Raw genomic sequence first — 24083 nt, 5'->3', positions numbered from 1 at the left:
GTTAGGTCATGTGATCTTGCTTACCTACTCTAGCCCTCCTGTGCATATATAAGTGTCTCAGCCCCCTTCCCAGATGCCTCAGTGTTAAGGTCCTTGCGTACTGCTAAGGTTCCTGTTTTCAGCTTGTGTTCCTGACTCGTATGTGTATTCCTGGACTCTGCTACCTGTTATATCCATACCTGCTTGCTTTGACTCTCCTGTTGCTGATCAGGATAGCCTGACCTGTACCTGTGCCGCCTGCCCTGACCTTTTGCCTGTCTGACTATGTCTCTGCCTCATCCTTCGATCCTGCACCTCTGGTACCTTTTTCAGGTACCTCCTTGTCCGCCTGGACCAGCTGCCTCGTGTGCCTATCCTCCCCAAGAGGTAGCGACCTGGTGTTCCACTCGGAAAAGTCTATCCCCACCATCAGGGGTACTGTGAAGATCCAGGGGTTCAATTAGACAACGCCCTTAGAGGAGATAGGACATGTGGCACAGTGGATTCACACCCGCTTGTTTGCGACAGTACACTGAGGCCCTGGACCCCGCTGGTCACCCCAAGCTTGTCATTCAGGAATTTTTACAGGAAGTGAGGCGTCAGAGCAAACGTCAGGATGTCATGATGCAGTTCATGCAAAATGTTGCTGCTCGTCTGGATGCCATCTCTTCTCCAGATACTGCAGGTTTGGCAGTCGCTGCTACTCCTGCCATTCCCACACTGGTGAATCCAGATTTGTGTTGTCCGCTGTTGTGCAACTCCCTCTGCCATTACGCTATGGTGGAGATCCAAAAACCTGTCATGGATTTCTGAACCAGTGTCTGATCCACTTTGAGTTGCATGGGCAGAAGTTCCCACTGAGTGGTCCAAGGTTGCCTTCATTGTGTCCCTGCTGTCTGATGAGACCCTTGCTTGGGCAAATCCTATTTGGGAACATGGAGGTCCAGAGACTAGGGTCGAGCGAACCCGAACTGTAAAGGATTTTTGGACCACGGACCAGAACATTTCAGTAAAAGTTCGGGTTCTGTGTTCGGCAATTTCTTAGCGCTTTTTGAAAGGCTGCAGAGCAGCCAATCAACAAGCGTTTAACTGTGTGACCTTAGAAGCCATCACAACCATGCCTACTAATGGCATGGCTGTGATTGGCTAGTGCAGCATGTGACCCAGCCTCTATAAAAGCTGGAGTCATGTAGCGCTGCACCTCACTCTGCTGTGCTTAGTGTAGGGAGAGGATACTGCTGCTGTGAGCGAGAGAATAGGACAGAATCTTTAATCAGAACTCCAATTGAACTCAGCGATCTACATAGATTTAGTTGTGTGGGTGCAGTGCACAATCTTTTTACCCTGCCCTGAGAAAAAGAACTTTTATCCGTCTGTTAGTTAGGTGGGCAGAGGCAGACATTGTATGCAAGCTCAGTGCACCAGCACTGCATCTGTGCTTTTGTGACATTCAAATCCAAGCTTGAAATACTGCAATAATCATCTGGTTTTAAAAAAAACACCCTTTTTTGGCAATATCCTACATCTGGTGCCGTTGCAGCATTAGTCAGTGTAGAATTTAAGCTAGAAATACAGCTATCATTTTCTGGGTTTTAAAAAACACCCTTTTTGGGCAAAATACATAAACAATTTTATAGCCCTTGCTGCATCTGCACGTTTGAAATTCAAGTGTTATATACTGCTTTCATATTCTGTTATAAAAAAAACACCCATTTTGGGCAAAAAAATTATTTTTGCAGCCTTTGCTGCATATGTCATTGTGAGATACGCCCTTTAGATACTGTGGTTCTATTCTGCTATTAATAAACCACCCCTTTTGGGCAAAATACACGATTGTACAGCCCTTGCTGCATCTGCACGTGTGAGATACACCCTTTAGATACTGTGGTTCTATTCTGCTATTAGAAAAACACCCATTTTGGGCAAAAAACTTAATTTTGCAGCCTTTGCTTCATATGTCATTGTGAGATACACCCTTTAGATACTGTGGTTTGTGAGATAGTGACAGGTCTCACAGAGGTGACTGGCAAGGAAGGGGTGGATAGTGCGGTCCACACCCCTATTCCACCAGGTGTAAAATCAGTCTGGGGATAACACAGCCCCAGACAGTCAGTCAGAGAAGAGTGAGATCCTGGAAAGGTGTTGTTACACAGCCTGGGGGCACAGAGCGACGCCTGGGAATGGGTCACAGGGTCCTATTAGGGCGGACCAGATAGCCCAGCTTCCCCAAGGGACTTTTTATTTGCACAGCCTAGAGGCTAGAGGACTACAAGATGGGAAAAGCCGCATGTACTTCATCTGTGTGAAAAGGGCTTAGAGGTGAGTCAGGGAATACCTCTGTTTAGTCACGGCCCAGCCGGGCAGGTATTTATTTTGTTTTGGTGTACGTGGGAACCTCACCCTACCCAGTGGTGTGTAACTGGGCTGTCCTCTATGCGAATAATTTCAAAATAAATGCAATGTTTGGCCCCTAATCCTGTGGTGGATGAAGATCATTGTGTGAATGACCCCCGGACAAGAGCTAATCCCTACAGGTTCTATTCTGCTATTAATAAAACACCAATTTTGGGCAAAAATCTTTAATTGCGGCCTAGTTTGCATCTGTACGTGTGATATACACCCTTTACATACTGTCGTTCTATTCTGCTATTAATAAAAAAAAACATTTAAGGCAAGATCCTAAATTTGACCCAGGTCGTGGTGCTGCTAGTGGAGCTCCTGTTGCAGGGAGAGGATGTGGTTGATCTGTGCCAGCTACACGTACAAGTGAAACCCCTTCCTCAGGGGCGAGTAGGCGACAGAACCTGCAGCGGTATTTGGTCAGGCTTAATGCGGCTCTACGAATGGTGAGGCCAGAACAAGTACAGGCGATAGTAGATTGGGTTGCTGACAGTGCCTCCAGTTCCTTCACATTGTCTCCCACCCAGTCTCCTGCTGAAAGATCAGAGTTAGCACCTGCAGCCAATGTCCATCAGTCTTTCACCTCACCCCCTTGCAAATCAGCAGGGTGGCATCCAGACCAGCTCATGCCATCACTGGTGCGTGGCTGGGGGATACAGAGGACACAGACGATACACCTCCCACAGAGGACAGCTTTTCATTGCCTCTGGGCAGCCTGGCATACATGAGCAATTTACATGCTGCAGTGTCTCCGCAATGTCCGCCGAGTTGCCCACATTCGAACTTGTGCTAATTACTGGTTGGCCACGCTGCTGGATCCCCGTTACAAGGACAACGTACCGTCCTTAATTCAGTCACTGGAGCGTGATCGTAAGATGCGCTGGTAGACGTGCTGGTGGTGGCATTCCCATCTGACAGTGGGGGCACAGTGGAAGCACAAGGTGAAGGCAGAGGAGGAGGAAGAGGTCGCCAACGCAGCTGGGGCACTGCCAGCACCTCAGAAGGCAGAGTTAGCATGGCCGAAATGTGGAAAAGCTTTGTCAGCACGCCACAACAACCAGCACCACCAGCTGATATGGAACGTCTTAGCAGGAGGCAGCATTTCACCAACATGGTGGAGCAGTATGTGTGCACACGCTTACACGTACTGAATGACGGGTCTGCCTCCTTCAACTTCTGGGTCTCCAAATTGGGCACAAGGCCTGAGCTTGTCCTTTACGCTTGGAGGTGCTGGCCTGCCCTGCAGCCATTGTATTATCTGAACGTGTGTTTAGCACGGCAGGGGGCGTTATCACAGACAAGCGCAGCCGCCTGTCCACGGCCAATGTGGATAAGCTCACGTTCATTAAAAGAAACCAGGCATGGATCCCACAGGACTTGTCTGTACCTTGTGCAGAATAGACATGTATACCGGCCTTAACCAGCCACTACAGCACAATTGCTCATTCTTGTATTTTGGATATTTCACACTCTTTTGGAGTGTACCCTAATAAAAAAAAAAATATAATAATATTTAAACGAAAAACTAGTGTTGGCTACCTCGTCCTCCTCCACCGCCGCTTCCACCTACACCGCTACGTCCACCGCCTCCTCAAACTCCTACTCCATATGGACCTCCACCTCATAAAATTTTTGGGGGTTTTTTTGTACGTATTTTATTTTATTTTATATCATTTCACTAATTTGTCTGTAAAAATTTACCAATTTTTGGGTGTGATATACCACTGCTATACCTAGTAGACAGGTAAAAAAAAAATACTAATTTGTCTGTTACATTTTCGGGTGAAATTCACCAATTTTTGGCTGTGATATACCCCTGCTATACCTAGTTGACAGGTAAAAAAATTCACTAATTTTTCTTTTACATTTTCGGGTGACAGTAAACAATTTTTAGCTGTGATAGACCCCTGTTCTACCTAGTAGACAGGTTAATACATTTTACTAATTTTTCTGTTACATTCTTGGGTTGACATTTTACAATTTTTGACGTGAATAAACCCCTGCTCTGCATTGGTGACAGGGGCCGAAATTTTTAAAAATAATCTGTTCCATTGGTGGGTGACATTAACCCATTTCTGTCGATAAAAAACCCCTACCCTGCATAGGTGACAGGGACTTAAATTTCTAAAATTCGTCTTTAATTGGTCCTTTTCGTCAATCCTTCTGCTTTAATAACTTTTTCCATATTTCTGCTCGATCAAAATTACATTTCATCCATTTATCTCCCTTGGATGAGGTCTCTCTTTCTCACGCTCCCTCTCCGGCTTGGAACCCTGATTCGCCGATAACCGTGATCAACATGGTAGGCTCAGAAAAGAACATCGAAAGTTGATAGAGAAGATATCCAAATGGATGGTGGACATCACGGGGGCACCTCTGCATAGGTGACAGGAACATACATTTCTAAAAATTGTCTGTTACATTGTCAGGTGACATTTTACCAATTTTGCCGTATAGAAACCCCTGCTCTGCATAGGTGACAGGGAATTACATTTCTGAAATTCTTCTTTAATTGATGCGCGCCACCTCCTTTCATTCAATGCTTAAACTTTAACAAGTTGTCCCACATTTGCGCTTCAATAGTTTGTCCCACATTTCCGCTCTATCATATTTAATTTGAAACAATTAACCTCCCTTGGATGTGGTCGCTCTTTCTCACGCTCCCTCTCCGGCGTGGAACCCTGATTCGCCGATAACAGTGATCAACATGGTAGGCTTAGAAAAGAATATCGAAAGTTGATAGAGAAGATATCCAAATGGATGGTGGACGTCACACGGACGTGTGATCAGGCAGAAGTTATCTAGAGTCAACAAAGCGGCAGCAGGGCCTCTCCTGTCTGTTTCCTAATCCAAAATACTGCAGTGACATTCCCTGTAATCTTTTATTAATCATTCAAATAACAGGGCATCTTAAGAGTCCTGTATTGTTATTTAACGTCACTACCTCCCCGAGTCGGGAGTGAGTAATCGCTGCGCGCCCCCTCCTTTCCTTCAATTCTTCTGCTTTAATAATTCGTCCCACATTTCCGCTCGATAACAATTACATTTCATCCATTGATCTCCCTTGGATGTGGTCTCTCTTTCTCACGCTCCCTCTCCGGCGTGGAACACTGATTCGCCGCTAACCGTGATCAACATGGTAGGCGCAGAAAAGAACATCGAAAGTTGATAGAGCAGATATCCAATTGGATTGTGAACATCACGGGGATGTGCAACATGGTGGGGCAGTATGTTTGCACACAAACTGACTGATGGTTCTGCCCCTGCAACATCTGGTTCTTCAATTTTGGCACATGGCCTGAGCTTGCCCTTTACGCCTTGGAGGTGCTGGCCTGACCTGCAGCCAGTGTATTGTCTGAACGTGTGTTTAGCACGACTGGAGGGGTTATCACAGGTTATATTTCCCAATGTTTTAGGGTGTACCCTAATTTAAAAAAATATAAATAAATTTAAAACCAAAAAGCAGTGTAGACTACCTCCTCCTCATCCACCGCCACTTCCACCTACACCGCCACATCCACCGCCTCCTCAACCTCCTTCTTCACATGGACCTCGTCCTCCTAGATCAAGAATATTATTTTTTATTTATACATATTTTATGTTATTTAAAGTCATTTCCCTATCCACTTTTGTTTGCAGAGCACTTGCCATGCTCTTAACCACATTTTGATGCCATTTGCAGCCCTCTAGCCCTTTCCATGACATTTTTACAGCCATTTTAGTGCTCAAAAGCAGTGATGGCCAGTTCGCAGTGTTCGCCGACGAACATATGCGATCTGCCATCTTTTTTCCCAAGCCCGGCGATGCAGAGGTAAGTCTTTACCTGTGCCTGCGTCGCGAGCCGCTCTGAAACACATGCAGTCACTGGGCGCAGGCAGTTCAGAGAACAGCCCGATGAAGGCTGTTCTCGGAACTGCCTGCTCGTCGACGAACACTGCGAACTGGCCATCACTGCTCAAAAGTTCGGGTCCACAATGACTTCAAGGGGGTTTGGGTTCGGGGTCAAGTGCGGGTCAAGTTCGGGTCCCGAACTCAAACTTTTTTGTGAAGTTCGGCCGAACCCGTCAAACCCGAACATCCAGGTGTCCACTCAACTCTACCAGAGACCACTAATCTGTAGTCTTTCCTGGCTACCTTCTGGCTGGTCTTTGAAGAGCCCAGCTGCACGTCCTCAACTGCATCAGCTCTGCTGCGTCTACTATGACAGGGTTCCTTGTCTGTAGGTCAGTACGCCATCCAGTTTCGTACCCTGGCTGCCGAACTTGCATGGAACAATAAGGCTCAACTGGCGGTGTTCTGGGAGGGACTTTTTGACCGGATTAAGGATGAATTAGCTGGTCGCGACCGTCCGTCTACTATGAATGACCTGATCACCCTGGCCACAAGGATAGATATGCGTTTTATGGAACGTTCTAAAGAGGCCACATGCACCAGAAGACCACCTAGTTTGGCTCCATCCTTCCAAAGGCTGGTTCTTCCTCTAGTGTCCACCCCATCTGAAGAGCCCATGCTAATAGAGCGCCTACAATTGTCTGATCAGGAATGTTTACGCTGCAAAGCAGAGAATCGGTGTCTGTATTGTGGAAGCAAGGCCCACTTTGTGCATAATTGTCCTCAGAAGCAGAGAAACGCCAATGTCTAGGGTCAGTTGGAGAGGTGGTCTAAACAAGGAGAAGTCCTCTCTAAAACCTTCAGTTTCGGTGAATTTCTCTTACAAGGGAGTCACACGGTCTGTGCCTGCATTCTTGGACTCTGGGTCAGCCAGCAACTTCATTCAGCAAGCTCTGGTCCATCAGTACCAGCTTCTGTTACTACGCCCCTTAAGTTGCAAATAGGGGTTCTGCATTCAGAGATGATCTCCTTCTATGTGCTGCCAGCGTCTGTGAATCGGGTTATCCTTGGTCTTCCCTGGCTGCATCAGCACACTCCAGTTCTGGACTGGCACTCTGGTCAGATTCTGCGTTGGGGATCATCCTGCCAGTCCACCTGCTTATCAGAGGTTCGACCTGCTTCCTTGTCTACTGTACCTGTAGACCTGCCTGGACTTCTGCAGCAGTATGCCAGTTTTGCAGATGTCTTCAGTAGGAAAGAGGCCGAGACCCTGCCTCCTCATTGTCCTTCTGATTGTCCGATTGACTTTTTGCCTGGTGCCAATCATCCTCGTGGTCTAGGCTACCCACTCTCACTTCCTGAGACCCAAGCGATGTCTGATTACATCAGGTAGAATCTCGAGAGGGGGTTTATCCAGAAATCTACTTCACCAGCCGGTGCAGTGTTCTTTGTGCAGAAGAAAGATAGATCCTTACGGCCCTGTATCGACTATCGAGGTCTGAATAAGGTTACAGTCAAGAATTGATACCCTCTTCCGCTAATCTCCGAACTCTTTGGCAGGATCCAGGGAGCTAAGGTCTTCACAAAATTCGACCTGCATGGCGCATACAACCTTATCCGCATTCGAATGGGCGATAAGTGGAAGACTACTTTCAATACTCCTGATGGACACTACGAGTAGCTCGTTATGCCCTTCAGCCTGTACAATGCTCCCACTGTATTTCAGGAGTTGATAAGCGATATCTTCCAGGACCTGCTCTATGTCTGCGTGATAGTGTACCTGCACCATATACTCACCGGAAGCATGTACAGTCAGGTCCATAAATATTGGGACATCGACACAATTCTAAAATGTATGGCTCTATACACCACCACAATGGATTTGAAATGAAACAATCAAGATGTGCTTTAACTGCAGACTGTCAGCTTTAATTTGAGGGTATTGACATCCAAATCAGATGAACGGTGTAGGAATTACAACAGTTTGCATATGTGCCTCCCACTTGTTAAGGGACCGAAAGTAATGGGACAATTGACTTCTCAGCTGTTCCATGGCCAGGTGGGTGGTGTTCCTTCATTTTCCCAATTACAATGAGCAGATAAAAGGTCCAGAGTTCATTTCAAGTGTGCTATTTGCATTTGGAATCTGTTGCTGTCAAATTTCTAGATGAGATCCAAAGAGCTGTCACTATCAGTGAAGCAAGCCCTCATTAGGCTGAAAAAAACAAAAACCCATCAGAGAGATAGCAAAAACATTAGGCGTGGCCAAAACAACTGTTTGGAACATTCTTAAAAAGAAGGAACGCACCGGTATGCTCAGCAACACCAAAAGACCCGGAAGACCACGGAAAACAACTGTGGTGGATGACCGAAGAATTCTTTCCCTGTTGAATAAAACACACTTCACAACAGTTGGCCAGATTAAGAACACTCTCCGGGAGTGTATGTTTGTCAAAGTCAACAATCAAGAGAAGACTTCACCAGAGTGAATACAGAGGGTTCACCACAAGATGTTAACTATTGGTGAGCCTCAAAAACAAGAAGGCCAGATTAGAGTTTGCCAAACGACATCTAAAAAAGCCTTCACAGTTCTGGAACAACATCCTATGGACAGATGAGACCAAGATCAACTTGTACCAGAGTGATGGGAAGAGAAGAGTATGGAGAAGGAAAGGAACTGCTCGTGCTCCTAAGCATACCACCTTATCAGTGAAGCATGGTGGTGGTAGTGTCATGGCGTGGGCATATATGGCTGCCAATGAAACTGGTTCTCTTGTATTTATTGATGATGTGACTGCTGACAAAAGCAGCAGGATGAATTCTGAAGTGTTTTGGGCAATATTATCTGCTCATATTCAGCCAAATGCTTCAGAATTCATTGGACGGCGCTTCACAGTGCAGATGGAGAATGACCCAAAGCATACTGCAAAAGCAACTAAAGAGTTTTTTAAGGGAAAGAAGTAGAATGTTATGCAATAGCCAAGTCAATCACCTGACCTGAACCTGATTGAGCATGCATTTCACTTGCTGAAGACAAAACTAAAGGGAAAATGCCCCAAGAACAAGCAGGAACTGAAGACTGTTGCAGTAGAGGCCTGGCAGAGCATAACCATGGATGAAACCCAGTGTCTGGTGATGTCTATGCGTTCCAGACTTTAGGCTGTAATTGACTGCAAAGGATTTGCAACCAAGTATTAAAAAGTGAAAGTTTGATTTATGATTATTATTCTGTCCCATTACTTTTGGTCCCTTAACAAGTGGGAGGCACATATGCAAACTGTTGTAATTCCTACACCGTTCACCTTGGATGTAAATACCCTCAAATTAAAGCTGACAGTCTGCAGTTAAAGCACATCTTGTTCATTTCATTTCAAATCCATTGTGGTGGTGTATAGAGCCAAAAATGTTAGAATTGTGTCAATGTCCCAATATTTATGGACCTGACTGTACGTTTGGTTTTACAGCGGTTGAGAGAGAATCGATTTTATGCCAAACTCGAGAAATGCATCTTTGAAAAATCTACCATACCGTTGCTCGGATTCATGACCTCGGATGACGGGCTGCAGTTGGATCCTGAAAAATTTAATGTAGTAATAAACTGGCCCCACCCACAGGGTCTTCGTGCTATACAGCGCTTCCTTGAATTTGATAATTTCTATCGTCAGTTCATCCAGAATTTTTCATCTCTTACATCTCCACTCTTACTAAGTAATTGGTTAATTTCCTAGAGACTGGACTTCTGAGGCGGAGGCCGCCTTCGTCCAATTAAAAAGGTCTTTTGCTTCTGCACCTGTTCTGCGTCATCCCGATGTCTCCTGCTAATTATTTTTAGAAGTGGACGCCTCCTCCAAAGGAGCCAGTGCTGTTTTACTACAGAAAGGTTCCAAGGGCAAGATGTTTACATGTGGATTTTTCTCCAAGCTCTTCTCCCCTGCTGAGAGGAATTACTGTATAGGAGGCAGAGAGCTTCTGGCCATAAAACTTGCCTTGGAGGAGTGGCGTTATCTATGGAGGGGGCCCAGCATCCAGTGATAATCTTCACCGACCACAAGTACCTTACATATCTGCAGATGGCAAAACGTCTGAACCCTCGCCAAGCCAGATAGGCACTCTTCTTCTCCCATTTCGATTTTGAGCTTCACTTTCGCCTGGCCGAGGAGAACATCAAGGCGGATGCTCTGTCTCGGTTAAATTTTTTCCATGACCAGCAGGAGGAGCCCCAGTACATTGTAGATCCTGCTCGCTTGATCACAGTGGCTCCTGTCCTGGTAAAAAAAACATCCCTCCCGGGAAGACATTCGTGCCGTCTGCCAGAAGAAAATGTATTTTAGCTTGGGTACACAACTCCAAACTGGCTGGTTACCCAGGGATCCACAAGACCACAGAACTTTTGTCTCTACTGGTGGCCCACACTGTCTAAGGATGTGTGTGATTATGTGTCTGCCTGCACCGTCTGTGCTCAGAATAAAGTCTCCAGGACCAAACCACCCAGGCTGTTGTTACCTCTTCCTGTTCCTGATGCCCCATGGCAACACATTGCCATGGACTTTGTTACAGATCTGCCCTCTTCTGCGAGATGTATAGCTATCTGGGTGGTTGTAGACCACTTCTCCGAGATGGCGCACTTCGTTCCTCTGGCTGGACTGCCCTCGGCTGCTAAACTTGCTAAACTCTTTATGAGACACATATTCTGTTTCCATGGTTTACCTTGGCATATTGTTTACGATTAGGAATGAGCGAACCCGAACTGTATAGTTCGGGTTCATACCGAATTTTGGGGTGTTTGTGAAACAAACCCGAACCCGAACATTGTCGTAAAAGTCCGGGTTCGGGTTCGGTGTTCGGTGCTTTCTTGGCACTTTTTGAAAGGCTGCAAAGCAGCCAATCAACAAGCGTCATACTACTTGCCCCAAGAGGCCATCACAGCCATGCCTACTATTGGCATGGCTGTGATTGGCCAGTGCAGCATGTGACCCAGCCTCTATTTAAGCTACTGAAGTGATCGATCTACAGCTGTGTATCATTCAACCTCTGCTATTTAATTGCTCACTGTTTTAAGGCTGCCCAGAGCGTTTTTCTGTCACTTTTTTCTGGGGTGATCGGTGGCCATTTTGTGTCTTGTGGTGTGCCAGCACAAGCTGCCACCGAGTACATTTAACCATCAATAGTGTGCTTTTTTTTTTGTTATATCCTACATCAGGGGCTTGGCTGTGCTTGCTATTTTATTGAGGGGTGAAATACAATTGCCAAAATAGCAGTACCCTAAATCTGGTGGTTCAGCTGTGGCTAGCCAATTGTAATACTGTCTGCTTCTGGCAAAGGATATATTTTTTTCTGGGTTGAAATACAATTCCCAACTTAGCAATTCCCTAAATCAGTGGTTTCTGCTGTATCAGGCCAAGTTTAAATCTATCCATAAAAGGGTATATTAGATTGAAGGTGCGGATAGGGTGATTCTCAATAACTTCAAACGCTACCGTGCATCTCCAAGTCTAATTCTGTCCGTAAACGTATACCTGTCATCCAGCAGCGAAATAATAGGCCTACAATTTATATTCAGCTAAATCTGTGTTTACTGCTGTGGCTGGTAAAGTTATTTAGTGTCCGTCAAAGCACAGTTTTTGTTCTGGGTTGAAATACAATTCCCAACTTAGCAATTCCCTAAATCGGTGGTTTCTGCTGTATCAGGAAAGTTTAAACCTATCCATAAAAGGGTATATTAGATTGAAGGTGCGGATAGGGTCATTCTCAATAACTTCAAACGCTACCGTGCATCTCCAAGTCTAATTCTGTCCGTAAACGTATACCTGTCATCCAGCGCCTAAATACTAGGCCTACAATTTATATTCAGCTAAATATGTGGTTACTGCTGTACCTGTATTAGTGTAATATGGTACCTAAGTAGATAGTTAGATAGTGTTAGGTGCCTGTAAAAAAAGGCCTGAATTTGAATTCAATACATTGGGCCAAATAATTTTTTTCTTATTGTGGTGAACGGTAACAATGAGGAAAACATCTAGTAAGGGACGCGGACATGGTCGTGGTGGTGTTAGTGGACCCTCTGGTGCTGGGAGAGGAGGTGGCCGTTCTGCCACAGCCACACGTCCTAGTGTACCAACTACCTCAGGTCCCAGTAGACGCCAGAATTTACAGCGATATTTGGTAGGGCCCAATGCCGTTCTAAGGATGGTAAGGCCTGAGCAGGTACAGGCATTAGTCAATTGGGTGGCCGACAGTGGATCCAGCACGTTCACATTATCTCCCGCCCAGTCTTCTGCAGAAAGCGCACAGATGACGCCTGAAAACCAAGCCCATCAGTCTGTCACATCACCCCCATGCATATCAGGGCAACTGTCTGAGCCTCAACTTATGCAGCAGTCTCCTATGCTGTTTGAAGACTCTGCTGGCAGGGTTTCCCAAGGGCATCCACCTAGCCCTTCCCCAGCGGTGGAAGACATAGAATTCACTGACGCACAACCACTTATGTTTCCTGATGATGAGGACATGGGAATACCACCTCAGCACGTCTCTGATGATGAAACACAGGTGCCAACTGCTGCGTCTTTCTGCAGTGTGCAGACTGAACAGGAGGTCAGGGAGGAAGACTGGGTGGAAGACGATGCAGGGGACGATGAGGTCCTAGACCCCACATGGAATGAAGGTCGTGCCACTGACTTTCTGAGTTCGGAGGAAGAGGCAGTGGTGAGACCGAGCCAACAGCGTAGCAAAAGAGGGAGCAATGGGCAAAAGCAGAACACCTGCCGCCAAGAGAGTCCGCCTGCTACTGGCCACCGCCATCTGGGATCGAGCACCCCAAAGGCAGCTTCAAGGAGTTCCCTGGCGTGGCAGTTCTTCAAACAATGTGCTGACGACAAGACCCAAGTGGTTTGCACGCTATGCCATCAGAGCCTGAAGCAAGGCATTAACGTTCTGAACCTTAGCACAACCTGCATGACCAGGCACCTGCATGCAAAGCATGAACTGCAGTGGAGTAAACACCTTAAAAACAAGGAACTCGCTCAGGCTCCCCCTGCTACCTCTTCTGCTGCTGCCGCCTCGGCCTCTTCCTCCGCCTCTGGAGGAACGTTGGCACCTGCCGCCCAGCAAACAGAGGATTTACCACCAGCACCACCACCTCCGTCACCAAGCATCTCAACCATGTCACACGGCAGCGTTCAGCTCTCCATCTCACAAACATTTGAGAGAAAGCGTAAATTCCCACCTAGCCACCCTGGATCCCTGGCCCTGAATGCCAGCATTTCTAAACTACTGGCCTATGAAATGCTGTCATTCAGGCTGGTGGACACAGACAGCTTCAAACAGCTCATGTCGCTTGCTGTCCCACAGTATGTTGTTCCCAGCCGCCACTACTTCTCCAAGAGAGCCGTGCCTTCCCTGCACAACCAAGTATCCGATAAAATCAAGTGTGCACTGCGGAACGCCATTTGTGGCAAGGTCCACCTAACCACAGATACGTGGACCAGTAAGCACGGCCAGGGATGCTATATCTCCCTAACTGCACACTGGGTAAATGTAGTGGCGGCTGGGCCCCAGGTGGAGAGCTGTTTGGCGCACGTCCTTCCGCCGCCAAGGATCGCAGGGCAACATTCTTTGCCTCCTGTAGCCTCCTCCTCCTACTCGGGTTCCTCCTCCTCTTCTTCCACCTGCTCATCCAGTCAGCCACACACCTTCACCACCAACTTCAGCACAGCCCGGGGTAAACGTCAGCAGGCCGTTCTGAAACTCATATGTTTGGGGGACAGGCCCCACACTGCGCAGGAGTTGTGGCGGGGTATTGAACAACAGACCGACGAGTGGTTGCTGCCGGTGAGCCTCAAGCCTGGCCTGGTGGTGTGCGATAATGGGCGAAATCTCGTCGCAGCTCTGGGACTAGCCGGTTTGACGCAAATCCTTTGCCTGGCGCATGTGCTGAATTTGGTGGTGCAGAAGTTCATTCACAACTACCCCGACATGTCAGAGCTGCTGCATAAAATGCGGGCCGTCTGTGCGCGCTTCCGCCGTTCACATCCTGCCGCTGCTTGCCTGTCAGCACTGCAGCGTAACTTCGGCCTTCCCGCTCACCGCCTCATATGCGACGTGCCCACAAGGAACTCCACCTTGCACATGCTGGACAGACTGTGCGAGCAGCAGAAGGCCATAGTGGAGTTTCAGCTGCAGCACTCACGGGTCAGTCGCACTGCGGAACAGCACCACTTCACCACCAATGACTGGGCCTCCATGCGAGACCTGTGTGACCTGTTGCGCTGTTTCGAGTACTCCACCAACATGGCCAGAGGCGATGACGCCGTTATCAGCGTTACAATACCACTTCTATGTCTCTGATCTGACAGTGGCCTGTTCCAGTGTTGGGTGACATGAAGCCTGATTCTCTGCTATGACATAAAGCCTGAATCTCTGCTATGGGTCCTCTCTCTGTCTGGGTGCCGGGGCCTAAAAATATCTGACAATGGACTGTTCCAGTGGTGGGTGACATGAAGCCTGATTCTTTGCTATGACATGAAGCCTGATTCTCTGCTATTGTAACATCCTGGAGTATGTCACTAAACTCTTTCTCCCTGCTACAACATGTCAGGTGCATATGTATTGTCATCTTGTGTAGTCTAACATTGCATTTTCCATTATATGTATTTTCTATGCCTGTTTCATATTATTGCTGTAATTTCCATGTACACCAGCAGGTGGCAGCAATGTGTTTAGTTCAGTTTAGTATATCATTCCAGTGTTTAGCTCCCCCTCTTCTAGGAGCAGAAGTGGGCTGGTCCCATGCCCTGCAGCAAGGGAGGGAAGAAACCAGTTAGATCCAGTGTGTACCAGCCCCCCTCCTTGGGGAAGGCTGTGTTGGTAGGAGCTCCCAGAAACAGGGATCCCAACCAAAAATCCTCTTCCCAGCCTGAGTCATCTAACTCAGTGCTGGTTGACAAGCAAGCAGCCATCTCCAGAACTAAAGATCTCCAGGAAGAAGCCATCATACCCTGCGAGCAGTCCTGTGAGTACTTATCCAAAGACCAGGAGAAGCCAAATACCTCCTTCAGCTAGTCAGGCCCAAACCAAGCAGATTACAGACAGAGCAGAAGACAGATACCTGCCAGTTCTATTAGGCATATGACAAGAAGCAGAATACTTATAAATTCCTGCCACATATTGCCAATACCTGCTGGGACCTAAAGGACTGTTGCTGTAACTTGTATGGATTTATGCTGCACCCATTCAGGCAAGGCAAGTTGGATCATATAACCTGTTTGGATCTCATTTACTGCAATCAAAGTTCCTCAATTACTCCTACTGACCACACTCAATTTTATTGCAAGTGAGCCAGGATTCAGGAGTCCAGCCGTACCAAGGTAGGAGACACCGTTGACACTACACAGAGACATTATTCCCCCTCTGACATTCCTCACCGGGTACGTGAGCTATAACATCTTAAAGGGCCCTGTTACAGTACCTGCGCAAGCTGCAATTGGCGTCACGAACTAAAAACTATTAATATTGCGCCAGTGTGCATCTGTCCCAATCCGGCTTACTGCATATTTTGGCGTCACTGTGAACAGGATCGGATTGAATTGTGTGCCATCCCTGTCCAACAGAACCGGATCCAATTCTGTGTTAAAACGGATCCCATCGCATATTTCACAGTATTGCAAGAGCTGCAGTTTGTACAAAACCCTGAAAATTGACTTTATTGACTTTATTGCCTTGTTGCTGTGCAAGAAAGCACCATGCAATGCCCACGTGTACTCAGGGGGTTAATTCGCCATATTCTCAAGATGGCGCCGCCTCTCCATGCTTGTCGGAGGCGGGAAAAGACAAGAACGCCCTCTCAAGAGCGCGAAAAAGATGACTACGCCCCCCTGGAAGCGGGAAAACTAAAGACTGCCCACCATGAACTTTGTATTGTGAACCAAGGGAGTGCAGACTCCTCCCTCTGGGCTCCACCCTCACCTCCTGCATGCACCATGACGGAAAAGAAGATGGCCGCCAACCCGGAAACCAAGATGGCCGCCGATGCTGAGCCTGCTCCCGCGGAGGATGCCGCTGATACAGTCGCCCAGGCTTTGGACCAGCCTGCACCGCAGACGGTGATTGGACCCTGCGATGACCACCAGGAGGCAACGGAACTGGCCGCGACATCAGGTAGGAGCAGACGCGCTCCCTGAGGCCCAGGCTCGGTCCGTACCAGCCCCTGCACCGCTCCCTGAGGGTCCCGATACCCCAAACAGGCCTATGCCTGCTCCGGCAAGGACACTTACTGGTGCGGCGGAGGCGGCCGGAACTTCCACTCCGCCGCCCAGTGCTGCTACTACTGCCAGAGCGGGACGTCTCAATCCTGAGGTCCCCATAGTGAAAAGTGGTTGTGCGTGAAAACGCTAAAAAAGAAGTCCAGGTGGATGGCGCCAAAGACCCTTGAATACGGATAGGGGATAAAAGTGGATCTCTTTAGTAGAAAATACGCACCCTATGATGTTGACACACTTTAGAAAAGTGTGTGCCCACAGAGTATGTAAAATCACGTGTTTAAAATAAATGGTATCATATAAAATCACATATGACCACATAAAAACAAATATGAATAAAAAGTATATAGAAATATATATGAAATATATATATTAATGATGACTCACTTCACCCAGGAGGGTAATGTGGGATAAAACTCAAGACACCCACACCACACCTCCTGCGCCTGGGTCGCCCGTAGAGATGTCAGATTCGGATCGAAACACACTCAGGAGTGTTATCCTTTTTCTTTCCTTTTATTCCAAAGCCAGGGTAGGGGGAGTGGACAGCTCAACGCGTTTCGGGGCCTCTGTAAGGGTCCCCTTCATCAGGAGCAGATATAATCATCATATGGGGCAATCATCTTTAAATAACAGAAAAAACCGCCAAGAACACACTTAGTGAGGTCACTTCCGGTGTCAGTGTGCGTTCCGGAGTGGAACGCACCGGAAGTGACGTTCACAGATAATACAGTCAGAGAATATCAAGTTAGGGTTATTACTATCCATCAGAGAAGAACAACACACAAAGTATATATATATATATATATATATATATATATATATATAGGAGTATGGCATGGTGTCCCTTACTGTCTGGGGTACCGTTTACTGTGCTCTTCTGTTAGATGTTCGTTTGCGCTCCCTATGGAACGCAACATAGGACTTCCGGTGCGTCCCACTGTGGAACGCAACCGGACCGGAAGTGGAACCCGGAGGGATGCTTAATACTTAATACTTCTATCTACATAGTTGATATAATTAACCGATAGCGGTCAGTAAACTTAGATGGTAATACATCGAATATATAGGGTGTTAGTTAGAGAAAGCTTCAAAAAGGAAAGCTAGTCATAGAACCACGCGACCGGAGTCTCCAATGCGGAGCGCATACCGGACTTCCGGTGCGCTCCACAGTGGAACGCACCAGGACCGGAAATGCACTCGGGGAAATGATAAAACTTTCTTATTATATACTTAGCTTATTGCGGTCAGCAAGGGTGGATTCTCAGAGATCCCACAGAGGGGGTTCAATTAAAAGACTCTTTGCCTTTTTAATGATTGGGAAAATAGCCCCTTCTGCAGTAAAGTGGTGAAAGATGCAGGTTTTTCCGATTTTTTTACCGTACTGGAATCTGATTATTTGTCAAATTCAATTAGAGGGTTTACACTGTTCTGCAGAATGGCTATAAAGACTTGGTCGGCCATAAGGAGCTGGTGTGGAGTTAAGGCATCGCTTATTTGCACCCCATTATGGCATAACCAAAAACTTCTTAATTTAAAAGATTTAAGTTGCCGCCAGTACTGGAGGACCAAAAATGTGCAATACTTACATCAAGTAGTTAGTGGAGGACAAATTTTGCCCCTTATGGAACTAAGGGCAAATTTAGGCGAGGTGGCTTGGTATGCATATTTCCAATTGAGGTCAGCACTTTCTAATACTTTGAATAGTCACCTTTTTATTATAGATACTTCTGTATTTTTACAGGACTTAATTTGTAAGAAAATTGTCACGAGAATTAAACTATCTCACTGTTACAGACACTTAATGGATAATTTTTTTTTGGATGTTTTCTCTCCGGGACAGAGAGCCTGGTCTTCTCTCCTTTCAGAGGCAGGCCCTCCTAACTGGGAGAATATAGGGGAAAGTTTAAAATTGGTTTCACATAATTTTAACCACACTGTTGTACAATTTAATATTTTGCACAAAATTTATGTAACACCCATATGGTTATATAGAAGAGGACTCAGGGCTTCCTCTGACTGCCCCCGTTGTGGCGAGCCCGAGGCAGATCATTTACATCTGTTCTGGGACTGCCCAATGGTGAGTAGTTATTGGAGCCTGGTCCAAAAGAATCTGGCGCGTAAACTTAAAATTGTGGTTCCCTTGTCTCCCAGGATATGGGTCCTGGGAGATTTATCTGAGGTTAATTATCAACCCATAAAAAGCCATTTGTTGACTAAGGTGATGTTCTTAGCTAGGCTCCTGATTTCTAGATCCTGGTTTTGTTCTTTCGCCCCAGACTGTAATAACTGGCTGGGCTTGGTAGAGAAAGTGAAAAGTTACGAGAAGATCCTGTACAAAAAAAGAGGATCCTATTTAAAGTGGAATAGCTTATGGAAAGATTGGGATACGACTAATTAATTATGATCCCTTTTTCTTTTTTTTTTTTTTTTTTTTTTTTTTTTTTTTCTTTTCCTGCAAGGTGGGGGGGGGGGGGGGGGGGTTTATGGGGTGAGCTGGGGAAAATTCTAGCTGTCCGGCTTTTCTGTATGTATTATATTGATTAAGAATGTGGAGGTATATTGGAAGCATGGGAGGGTCTCCAGGACTGAAGGAGGGGGGACTTCCCGGTATTAAATAATGGTGGAAATTTTTTATCCAGGTATAATATCGAGCGGTACATGGGTAGGGGACCGTGGCTCGAGGTCTGGAGGTGCCCGGGTATCGGGCGCAGCTCGGGATACGGCTCTTCCCGTCAGACATGAGGCTCGATTGCGGGCAGGGAGGTGACACACGCGGTGGGCGCGCTACTATGTGCTCATTTAAAGAGACAGAGCAGGTATCTGGCTCTGTTTTTTGCTTATATCCTTTTTAATTGCTGAGTGACACTCGTTTCGAGTTCTCTGCCGCATGAAATATCAATGCGAATAAACGCAAAGTATGGCGAACCATGCAACTGACAGCTGACTTAATCACATGGGGATGAGGCAGTAAAATATACGAGTGGGTCTCTACCACTGTGGTAAAAGACTGCTGGACCCCCCTCTCTGGTTTTTGCTTTATCAAATGCCTGCGATTAAAGATCGCTGCAAGCTCGCCTTTAGGCAGCATGTGAGCATAAAGCGATCGGCCACATGAGTGCCAGTCCTTCCGCTCGTACTTGCCCGTGTCTGGGGGAGGGCGTGCGCGAGCGGCGCTCGCTGCCGGGCGGCTGTCTGGATTTCGGGCCCCTATCCCTGTAGCGAATGGAGAACCTGGGCTAAGTGGGTTGCTTTTTCCATTTGCATTATCAAGCCTAGGATGTCGGGTGAGCCCTGTCACCCTCCCCAGTAGGAGACCTCCCTTTGATTTTCAAATACTGACATCATTATGGATATCTGCATGAAATTATTGTCAATTATGTTTACAGATTAGAATTGGCGGATCTATGGAATTTATAATATCAAGTATGTAATATGGATTTAAATTTTTGTATTATAACAATAAAATATTTAAAAAAAAAAAAAAAAAAAAAAAAAAGACTCTTTGATGGGAGAGAAAATATATGCATGACGTCACGTGATCAGGCCCCGGTCACGTGATCGAACACCAGCATCCCAGTTTGAAGCTCTATTGATAGTGAGCTGTGATCTTAAATGATTGAGAATAATAAAAATTAATAAAAATTGATGTTCAGCAGATGTTGGTAGGGACTCTGGAGAACTAGCCTGGGGTGAACAGACATCCAATAATTTATAGAAATAAATAATATAAATAATATAAAATCTGTCGATAAACTCAAAAATATCAACAAGAAAAAAATCAACAAGAAAAGAGTTTATGCATTACAGAGGGGATCAGACCCCTAAAAGTAAAGTCCCAGAGTGGGAAAGAAATAAAGTTTACAAAAAAAAGTAAAAAAAAGAGTTTTTCATAAAAAAAAATAGTTTCAAGTAAAAAAAGAAAAAAAAAACGCCCCTTTCCCCTGATTTTATATATATATATATATATATATATATATATATATAAAAAAAACACACACATAATAGGTATCGCCGCGTCCGTAACAACCGGCTCTATAAATATCACACGATCCACCCCGTCCGATAAACACAGTTAAAAAAAAAAGCCATTTTCTGTTTACCTTACATCACAAAAAGTGCAACACCAAGCGATCAAAAAAGGCGTATGCCCCCCAAAATTGTAACAATGAAACCATCACCTCATCCCGCAAAAAAGAGCCCCTACATAAGACAATTGCCCAAAAAATTCAAAAAACTATAGCCCTCAGAACATGGAGACACTAAAACATATTTTTTTTGGTTTAAAAAATGCAATTATTGTGTTAAATTGAAAAAAATAAAAAAAAGTATACATATTAGGTATTGCCGCGTCCATAACAACCAGCTCTATAAAAATATCACATGACTTAACACCTCAGATGAACACAGTAAAAAACATAAAATTAAAACGGTGCCAAAAAAAGCCATTTTTTGTCACCTTACATCACAAAAATAGTACCAATCAAACCATAACCCTGTCCCACCAAAAAAATGAGATCCTACCTAAGACAATCAGTCAAAAAATAATACTATGACTCTCAGACAATATGATATATTTTTTTGCTTCAAAAATGCTATTATTGTGCTAAAGTGAAATAAATAAAAAAATGTAGATATGCTAGATATCGCCATGTCCGTAACAACCTGCTCTATAAAAATATTACATGACCTAACTTTTCAGGTGAACACCGTAAAAAAAAATTATATAAAAACAGTGCCAAAAAAGCAATTTTTTGGCACCTAACATCATTTAAAGTGCAACACCAAACGATCAAAAAGGCGTATACCCCCCAAAATAGAACCAATCAACCCGTCATCTCATCCTGCAAATAATTAGCTCCTACCTAAGACAATCGGTCAAAAAATAAAAAAGCTATGTCTCTCAGACTATTGGATTTATGCTTACTAATACGATCCCTCACTGCCTGCATGGTCTCGCCCACATACAAAAGGCCACAAGGACATTTAATAAGGTATATTACGTTTGCTGAGTCACAGGTAAAAAAACCTTTTACTCCACTGGGAAAAGCTTTGGAGTAAAAGGTTTTTTTACCTGTGACTCAGCAAACGTAATATACCTTATTAAATGTCCTTGTGGCCTTTTGTATGTGGGCGAGACCATGCAGGCAGTGAGGGATCGTATTAGTAAGCATAAATCCGACATAAGAACAAAAAAACTTATGTTACCGGTCCCATATCATTTTGAAAAATTTAAGCACACAGTTGCACAATTGCGGTTTCAAGTGTTGGAACAAATAAAGAGACCTAGAAGAGGAGGTGATATCAAAAGACTTCTCCTCAGAAGACAGGCCTTTTGGATCCACACCTTAGATACGCTGCATCCAAGGGGTCTAAACAGAGACTATGAGGTCATACATTTATAAGATTGTTGTGAACAGATTAATACGTTTATTATAGATGATTGATATACACGTTTATGCACTTTCTCTAGACCTCAGCCTTATGATGGAAATATGAATAAATATGAACATTTAGATTCTTCAAAAAGGTAGAATACAAATATAAATTTCAGTTACATGTTACTTTGTCTCACCTTGTTTAATCAGTTTGATTGATCATTAATTGAATACCACACATTAGAATGGGTGGAGATGTCCCTAGATGGGTGGTACTATATGTTATATATAGCTTGATTTTTCTGTATTGGATGTATCTGTTGAGAAAGGCTTGCATGCCGAAACTGGTCCTGGTTGTAGGACATTCTACTTTGAGAAAATAAAAAGAGGCTTATTCACAAAGACACAGCAGCTGGGATTCCTTTATCTTTGCTCTATAAAAATGGCGCATGACTTAACTTGTGAGATAAACTTTGTAAAAAATACAAAATAAAAACCGTGCCAAAACAGCCATTTTTTTGTTACCTTGCCTCACAAAAAACTAAAAAATTATATGTACCCCAAAATAGTACCAATAAAACTGGGACATGGTGTCTAAAAACCTGTCCAGCAAAATCTGCCTTCCAAAAACCATGCGCCCTTACGTCAGTTTATGACCAGTCCACATGTGGGGTGTTTCTGTAAACCTCAGAAGCAGGGTAATAAATGTTGTGTTTTGTTTGGCTGTTAACTCTCGATCTGTTAAAGAAAAAATGGATTAAAATGGAAAGTCTGCCTCAAAAGTGAAATTTAGAAATTTAATCTCCATTTTCCTTTAATTCTTGTGGAACACCTAAAGGGTTAACAAAGTTTTTAAAATCAGTTTTGAGTAACTTGGGGAGTATAGTTTCTACAATGGGGGTTTCTATGATGTAAGCCCCACAAAGTGACTTCATACCTGAACTGGTCCTTAAAAAGTGTGTTTTGGAAATTTTCTTAAACATTTTTAGAATTGCTTCTAAAATTCTAAGCCTTCTAACGTTCCCAAAAAATAAAATGACATTTACAAAATGATGCAAACATAAAGTAGACATATGGGGAATGTTAAGTAATAAATATTTTATGAGGTATCACTTTCTGTTTTAAAAGCAGAGAAATAGAAATTTGAAAAATTGCAAATTTTTGAAATTTTTGGTAAATTTGGGATTTTTCCATAAAGGTGAAATATTTTGACTCATATTTATGACTGTCATGAAGTACAATGTGTCACGAGAAAAAAAATTCAGAATGGCTTGGATAAATAAAAGCGTTCCAAAGTTATTACCACATAAAGTGACACATATCAGATTTGCAAAAAATGGCCTGGGCAGGAAGGTGAAAACTGGCCCGGGGTAGAAGGGGTTGAACATGGGACTCTGTGGCACTCTATTATCAGGATCTCTGGGGGTCCCATTGGTCAAACCCCAGCAATCCTACATTTATCTATATGTGAATAGGTGATAAAGGGTTTATCACATGAATAGAATTTAAATTGTGCCTCTGGATTTTTTCAAATGTGTATATATATATATATATATATATATATATATATATATATATATATATATATATATATATATATTATTTTTTTAAAAATAAAAGTAAAACAAGAAATGAGGTGCATCACAGGAACATTGTACAGAGAAAGTAAAAACCAATCCAGTGTAATGAACAAAATGTATTCCTTGATTTTATATCTTCATTAAAGACTTTTGGTACATTTTCACAACTTGTCTGAGACAAGGTTAGCTTACTGAAGAATGAAGGTGTTGAATCCAGCATGCAATAAAATCTTCATAATTTATATTATCCACATATGAATCCAGGTACAATAGCACTCCTTTTAGCTTACATGTTTCGACTGAGTGTAGCAATCTTAAGCCTCATTCACACAGTACAGTACAGCAGCGGCGGCACGAAGCGCACGGCGTCATAGTAACCAACAACGCCGTGCGCTCCTGCACTGAGCAGGAATCCAGGCCGGTATCTCACGGTCCGTGTTCCACGAACGTGTGCATGAGGCTTTAGTCATAGAAATGTAACATGTAAGCTAACCTTGTTTGCGAAGATGTATCAATTTTTTTTTATGATGATATGAAATAAAAATTCATTTTATTCATGGTGCATCAGTTTCTACATGGACTGGTTATTCCGAAATGTGGATCTGTGCAGTGAACACGCATTATATTTAACATGTGAGTGTGCTAGTTTTTCTTTTTGGGAC

At 44.6% G+C, this 24083-nt stretch overlaps 1 protein-coding gene across 2 annotated transcripts in view; it reads left to right on the top strand.

The window, feature by feature from the left end:
* The window catches only part of LOC120980842 (capping protein, Arp2/3 and myosin-I linker protein 3-like), a 1329972-nt gene that overhangs the window by 679682 nt on the left and 626207 nt on the right, over positions 1-24083 (top strand). The window lies entirely within an intron of this gene.

The sequence above is a fragment of the Bufo bufo genome, chromosome 10 (assembly GCF_905171765.1).
Source record: "Bufo bufo chromosome 10, aBufBuf1.1, whole genome shotgun sequence".
NCBI lineage: Eukaryota > Metazoa > Chordata > Amphibia > Anura > Bufonidae > Bufo > Bufo bufo.
This window is presented reverse-complemented; position numbering and strand designations above follow the sequence as displayed.